This window comes from Dioscorea cayenensis, chromosome 18 (assembly GCF_009730915.1).
Source record: "Dioscorea cayenensis subsp. rotundata cultivar TDr96_F1 chromosome 18, TDr96_F1_v2_PseudoChromosome.rev07_lg8_w22 25.fasta, whole genome shotgun sequence".
Taxonomy (NCBI): domain Eukaryota; kingdom Viridiplantae; phylum Streptophyta; class Magnoliopsida; order Dioscoreales; family Dioscoreaceae; genus Dioscorea; species Dioscorea cayenensis.
The window spans coordinates 15,266,730-15,274,727 of NC_052488.1; the positions used below are offsets into that span (position 1 = coordinate 15,266,730).

General features: G+C 35.6%; 1 long non-coding RNA gene across 1 annotated transcript; it reads left to right on the forward strand.

Moving 5' to 3' along the window:
• The first annotated feature begins 3,142 nt into the window (after positions 1–3,142).
• On the forward strand, positions 3,143–7,558 carry LOC120281890. Its single transcript, XR_005542829.1, has 4 exons — positions 3,143–3,249; positions 4,667–4,774; positions 5,008–5,099; positions 6,186–7,558. It is a non-coding gene; the product is annotated as an uncharacterized LOC120281890 (long non-coding RNA).
• Positions 7,559–7,998: the final 440 nt, after the last annotated feature.

Sequence of the window (7,998 nt, forward strand, 5' to 3'; positions counted from 1 at the left end):
CAACTAACACATTACCTATATTGTCCAAGAAACCCCAATAGTAATACTTGTTCATACCTTATACCTATTTATCCAATTAAAATATTAAATTTATAATTCTATAAAATTAGAAATATGTTTCGACTTTATTACATTATATAATTTGTCAAAATTATAAATTTATGATTAAAATATACTAAATAAAATAAAATTTTGTTTAATTATTTATCAATTATTAATATTCAAAATTACAATATTAAAGTAAAATCATCTAGTTTGGTAGTCGGTATTTAGAAGTGGCAAACCAGACCTTACCTTAACCCATCATGAGTAACGTTTGCACTATTCATACATGTCCCAAACCCCACTTATATTTAGTCCGAGTTACTCAAATTGAGTTTTACCGCCATCCGTAATAACTAACATATATTGTGGTCTCTATTCTTTACAACATTTATAACTGGGCATGAATTTTTGATCTTTTTAATGTTTCTTTTTAGTGTATAATTTACTACATTATTAATAAAAAATTATAATTGACTACATAGTTTTTGCTACCAAATGCTAGTTGAAAAAAGTTTAAGCTTTCACACCCAATATGTATATTTTTTTTTTGTTTTTTGAAAAGGTGGATAAACCACGATGATCATTACTAAAAGAAGAGCTTACACAGAAGAACAAGAGCAACAATGGCAATCTCCACTAGAAGTGGAAAAAGAAAAACATAGCAAAAGAACACAAATGGTGTAAACACGATAAACACTCCCGGTAGCGGAAAACCGGAAGTGGGAAATGTGTCAGGTCTAGATCTCCACCTAATCTGGTTCCAACTCGCCGGTGAAGCTCCTACTAGCACTATCGGTGCAGGGTCCCAAGGACTCCAAAGCAATTTCCAGCATCATCTTTTTACATCCAGGGGCTGTTGCAGACTCTCTTCGTGCCAACTTTTTCTTCCTGCATCGGGTTGCTTCACTTGGCTTCACGGGCTTTGGAAGAAGCCCAACTCCTTCAACTTCATTAAGATCAAGCCCATGATCTTCCTTGTGTAGGATTGATGGACCATCAATGGGTTTTTGCGAAGTTGGCCCAACAACAGAAAGGGCTGCTGAAAAAACAACAATGTCTTGCTCTTTGGAAGTGGATAGATCATGGGTAAACACGTCATTACCCACCAGCACATCTATCTCTTTTGAACTGCGCGCCACACATGGCTGCATCTCCACCGTGTGATCTTCAATCCTCACATGCAAGCCATGAGAAGCTTCATGTGGGTTGCGGTTTCCATGCAACCCATACAAAGCTTCACGTGGGTTGCAGCTTTCCTGTATCCCCATCACCTTGGTGGTATCACCATACATCTCCTTCGACATATCCCTTGATCCATGAGACAAAGCCGGACGATCCAAACACCCCTCGACACGTCTATACTCGGAGATGTGCCAAATGTAGGTGTCATACATTCGTACTGTCAGTGAGCAGAGTTGAAGAACTATTGGTCTCTCAATTGTTCGCCCGTACATTTGCGATGAACCAACGGTCTGACTTGGTTCCAACATTGCTAAGCGCCTATCTCTGTCACCGTGACGGGAGTCCTCCTCCACCGTCTCCGGAGCTTTGATAGAGACTTTCTTGACCAAAATTCGCTTCACTCCATGCCATTCCTCATGATCACGGCCATAAGGACGGGAGTTGACCTCCATCGTCCCTGGCCTAGAAGCCGATGGTCGTCCCGCTTGGTTTTGCTTGTGGCTGTCGCTCGCTTCAGTGACAATCACCAGCTCCTTCTGTTCACCTTTGGAGTGGGAGATCAAGTCCACCGCTCGAGGGAGGTTGTCCTCCGTCGTTCGCTCTCCACCACCATGATCGGTGAACCTTATCGTCCTAAGCTGCTCAACGGCATCATTTCACTGTCCAACAGTCGTCCAACGTCCATCACTCGGAGCACTTCCACAAACACCAAAGCAGGAGCGAGGCTCCACTGCCATTAGCCTCAGCCTGGACTCATTCTCATGCTTCAGGTGATTGTCAAGAGCCGATTTTGGGACTTGTAGAGTCTCTATGACTTTCGACAAAACCCCGGGAGCAGAGCTCACCTGTCGGGCCTTCTTTGACCTCATCGTATCAACCCCGGGAGCTCCGCTCACCGGATGGGTCTTCGCCTGTGAAAATAACTGGACTTCGGGAGCGGGGCTCGCCGGACGAGGCAGCAGGACCTCGGGAGCAGGGTTCACTGAACAGGTCCTCTTCCTCCCACTAGCAGAAGGTGACTCCTCCATCTTAGCCTTCCCCTTTAGCTCTTGGGGAAACATGTGTGTGAAACGATGACCAGCAACCGAGGCACGGGAGCTATGACCCTCGACCATGTCCTTATCTATCGTCACCGCCGTCATGCTATGAACAAATGGCTTGAGCGTAGCAGCATCAACAACCCCTGGAGGCGAAGTAGGCAATGACTGCCTTGCTTTGGTAAAACCTTCAAAGCTTCCTCTGGATTTTTGCCTAGGAAAAGGATGAACTGGTACATAGACAGCCTCCCCCTCGGCGGTGAACACAAGCCGTGCGTTCAACCACGACAATGGAGAGCTTTGATCAACGTCGTCTTCATCCTCATCCTCATCCTCCTCATCGTCCAGCAAAGGGAAGACCCAGTCCTCCTCCTCATCTTCCGCCATCTACTGGCAACTCCCCTAATTAGCATTTTCCCCAATATGTATATTGTCTCAAAAACCTTTCATTTTTTAAAATATTCATCTAGAAGGAAGCATCTACTTTGAAATGATCATTGTATGAAAAAAAATTAAATTTCTTTTAAATGTAATTTTATTTAAATTTTTTAAATAATTTTTTCAAAACTAAAATATGCCTTCGCAATTAAACTAGCTTAATTATTTACATTGAATAGAAAGTGTGAATAATGATAATATTTGGAAATACTTTTGTACTATTTATGGTTATTTAATTATTTATTTTAAAATAATGTTGTTTGTAACCATATGGAATAGCATGCGGGGATGGTTATTTAAAAAAATAATAATAAGTAAAAAGAAAAGAAGATTTATTAAGTAAAAAGAAGGGGTTAAAAAAGGGGCTAAAAGGAAATGTCAAGTCAAAGAGGACAATAGATAAAGAGGGCTAAATTAAAGAAACCCCATCATCCGAAAACCCTGGTTGTTCTTGCTGTTTCTTTGATTTCTCATCTCATTGCCCACCCACCCTTCACGCCTTTTTCTCATCTTGCTCTTCTTCCTTCTGCTCTTTTTTTGATTTCAAGTGAGTCCCTCCTCTATTTATTGATTTCCCTTCTTTTCTTTATTTTCTTTTCTTGAAAACAGAATTTGTTTATGCTAAATTAGTTAGCTTTCTGTTTGTTGTTTTTTCTGTTTTGTGATTTTAAAGTTAGGTGTGCATATATCTGCTCGATGTTATGGATATAAGGATGTAGATCTAGTGATCATGTGTATATATATATATATTATAGTCTTCTTAAGATTGTCCTCAGTGAAATGAATTCTTGAGTTGTTTTTATGTGTTTTTTTTTGTCATTGTCTTTCCCCTCTTCAAAAGTACTGCAAGGTGAAGCATGATTTATTTTTATTATTAAAATTAATTTTTTTCTCATCATTATCTTGAAATCCTTGTTTTTACATATTAAATACTTCCAAATATGTTGTTGACAAGATTTGCAGAGGTTGATTAGATTTTATATATTTAGTTCTAGAAACTCATTTTCTTAAAAATTTGGTTAAATCAAAGGATTACCTATTTTGGATTATCACTTTGACCTTTTCCTCTGTCTCTCTTTATATCTCTCCTTATGGTAGGCCACAATTTCTTTATGATCATCATTGGAGAGGTTATCTATAGTTTCTTGTGCTTTGACACTACTTGCACTGCTTTTTTATCTTCTCTTGAATCTTTTGTGCATTGTGGAATTCTTCAAGTGGGTAGACATTGATGTGTGTGTGTGTGTGTATCCACTGTTAATCAACTAGTCCACATACAGACATTAAATTAATGAAGATTAATCAATCATAAAGTTGAGTAGATTAATTAGTAACAAACTAGCTGTGAATGTGTACGTGTTTATCGCCTAGTTTGGGGAATTATGATCACAGCATGCATGGTTGAAGATAGAGTAGTGTAATTAAAGAGACAGAGGAATTCTTGTTGATCTTGGCATCAAATTTATGCCCATAAATCTTATCCAATATACACCCTGAACAACATAGAAAATAAAATGGCTTTGAAGAAGCTAAAGTTGAAAGCAGAGAATCTCTTTCTAAGCTTGTCAAGATGATCATGTGTTTTTGTGAGCCAGCTTGCTAGTTTATTAATAACATGTGGATTATCATTGGAGGTAATATCCTTAAACCAAACTATTACTCATTAAATTAAATTGAAACAAGCTGGCATTTCTAATGTGTTTCAGTTCAGAATTTTTGTGTTTAGCTGGTTATAATAAAAATTTTATTATTGAAGGAATGCAGAATAGCATTCACCAGAGGCATATGTTAGATTTTGCGACTTCTCCAAGATCTGTAATTCATGATTTTATTGATGTCCATGCACAGGAGCAACACCATTGCTTTTCATATGAATGTTTCATTTTTTTATAGTGATAGTATTTGTGTTCCTTGGGTGCATTGGATAAGGAAATGATCATCTTGTTATACTTTATGTCTTCCAGGCAGCACAACGAAGGGCTCCATATTGCACACGGACTTACTCAAGAACAATAGTAGGCCCATGTTTAGGGCACATGATCTCATCGACTATTATAGTAGAGATATCATTGGTATTGCCTCCATAGAAATCAGTGAAAATTTATATTTATAGTTTCCATAATTCATTATATTCATGTCTTTAATATAGTAATCATGATTTTTTACTCTATTTACTTTATTGAGCTAGATTTTGTTGGTCATTTTTTTAAAAATAATTTGGTTTTAGGAATGTAAATTGATTCATAAATTGAAATGCCTTTATAATGGGACTTATCCTTGCTGTTTTGTGCTTGCATCCTTTCAGGGAGGATGGGATAATGATGAAACAGTTCAATGAGTAGCTATAAGCCTATAAGAGAGGCTATTGAAAAAGCAAGTGTTCGAGAAGATCTAAAGGTAAAGATAAGCATTAATCTTTTGACGTGTTTATGCATTATGAGTGTTAATTTTCTGCAGCAAAGTACTGACTCTGGTTGAAACCTGACATGACAATTACTTAGATGTGCTTGGCCTAATACCTTTTGATTGAGTTGGAAGCCTATGTGTGTAAATCCTAGTGATAATTTTAACAAATTAAGTATATATGATCTACTATGTTAACATACATTTCTGTTGTTGCTAATGTTGGAGGCTTAAAAAAGTGATGTTTATAATGCATAAAATATGGAATTATTTAACATACATTTTAACAAAGTAACATCTCATTTTAAATAAATAACAACCATTGTAATTTTTGTAGGAATTATCTAACAGTCTCCTAAATATCATCATCTAATTATAATGGTACTCATTATATATGGAACTTTCTTTTGTAATAGCTCTAAAGCCATTATAATGATTTTATTTTAATTAAAAAAAAAAAAAACTATACCTACCATCCACCAAAACCTAACTCTGATGGTTTTATTAAATATTGAAACTTATGATCCCTCTTCACATTGATCAACTTAAATTTAGAATGTTCCATTCTTGGTCATATTTAAAACTGGTCCCTATAGGAAGTATGTTTCCAAATAAAAAACACAACTACTTGCTCACATGTGTGGTGACTTTGTATAACAAAAACAAATTAATATTAGCAGAACTCATGCAGAAAGAATTGGCAGAAGATAAAGTGTGCCATGTCTTTTTATATAAATACCCCTCTCTCCCTCTCTCTCTCTATATATATTATTTTTTATAAAATATATAAAATTTTTTTTCATTTAGATATATACCATATAAATATATAGCTTTTTTTCTTAATTTTTTTAATTTTTTATAATATATTTTTTCATTTAAATATATACCATTAACAAGCTACTATTTCTATGGGTTCTAGAAGGGTTGTTAAGAGCTAGTGTTTTAATTTCTCTCTCTTAATAAGAGGCTTGTCATTAACTTTTTTTGTTATCCCATTACGAGCATATTTTCTTGTTTTCTTTGTTTAATATTTATCTTATATTTTTAAATTCTTATATATGTATATTTAATATGTAGCAGATTGTATGATGGCCAAATAATGGATGAAAGCTAATAGATTGAGTGATGAATACAACAAAGGGAGTGCATAATTTTCTAGAATTTGCATTCAATCACACAAAACTAGAGAATCCGATTCCCTGTCCTTGTGTCAAGTGCAATAATGCTTTGCTCAAAACTAGAGATGAAGTTGAAGAGCATCTAATGGTGGATGGCATAGTGAAAAGTTACACTCGTTGGTTGTATCATGGAGAGGTCATCATTGAAGGAGAAACTAATCATAAACTGCAGGTTAATGATTTTGATGATATGTTCAGCATGATTTATGATCCAGCTGGACGAAAAATCATGGATACCATAATGCAAGATGCTAGCAACCAAGAGCATGATGATTCTAATATTTTTGAACATGGTGAATGCGAGAGTCAACCTTCTAAACTTCCGAATCTTCGCAAGGAGGCTTCTAAATTTTTCAAGCGATTAGAAGATGCCCAACAAAAGCTATATCCTAATTGTGAGAACTTTACAAAGTTGTCTTTTATTGTTAAGCTATTTCAGATCAAGTGTTTATTTGGGCTTAGCGATAAAGCTATAAATAGCTTAATGCAATTGTTTAAGCAAGCACACCCTAGTGGTGAAATTCTACCCAAATCTTTTTATGAAGCAAGAAAAATGATTAAAGATTTGGGTCTTGATTATGAGAAAATAGTTGCTTGTACAAATGATTGTATGTTGTTTTGGAAAAAGAATGTGAAGCTTGATCATTGTTTGATATGTGGGGAGTCCAGATGGAAATCAAATGACACTTGGAAGGGTGACAAAAATGTTTCAAAGAAAGTTTTATGCTACTTTCCTCTAAAACCAAGACTACAAAGGTTGTTTATGTCATCAAAGACAGCTTCCGACATGAGATGACATCATGACCAGCGTCCTAATGATGGTATTCTGAGGCATCCGACAGACTCTCCAGCATGGAAATCTTTTGATGAATCAAATATAGGATTTGCTAGAGAACCTCGAAATGTGAGACTTGGATTATCAACTGACGGAATGAATCCTTTTGGTAACATGAATGTTTCATATAGCAGATGGCCTGTGATTTTTACTGTATATCATCTACCTCCATGGATGTGCATGAAACAACCATATTGTATGTTAACTTTGTTAATACTTGGACCTAAAGCTCCTGGAAATGATATTGATGTTTATTTACAACCTTTAATAGATGAATTGAAAGATTTGTGGTATAATGGAGTCGATACTTATGATGCTTCAACGAAAGAGAGTTTTCGAATGCGTGCTGCAATTTTATAGACTATCAGTGACTTTCCTGCATATGCATACTTATTAGGGTGGAGCGCAAAAGGTACATTAGCTTGTCCTACATGTAATGAAGATACTCCATCTTTTCATCTTAAATATTGTCGTAGATTTTGTTACATGGGTGCTCGTCGATTTTTGCATCTAAATCATAAGTGGCGTACCAATAATAATGCTTTTGATGGAACTGTTAAAAAAAGTTGTGGCTCTCATTTATTGTCTGGTGATGATGTTTTAAATGAATTGCATAGACTTCAACCAATCATATTTGGCAAGACTGTTATGAAGCGAAAAGGTGGTAAAAATAAAGATCATCTAAATTGGAAAAAGAAAAGTATATTTTTTGAGTTGCCTTATTGGAGAAAAGTTTTACTGCGACATAATCTTGATGTTATGCATATTGAAAAAAATATTTGTGAAAATATTGTTGGTACCATTTTGGATATAGAGGGGAAAATAAAAGATGGTTTGAATGCACGTCGTGATTTGGAAACACTTTAGCAATACGTAACAT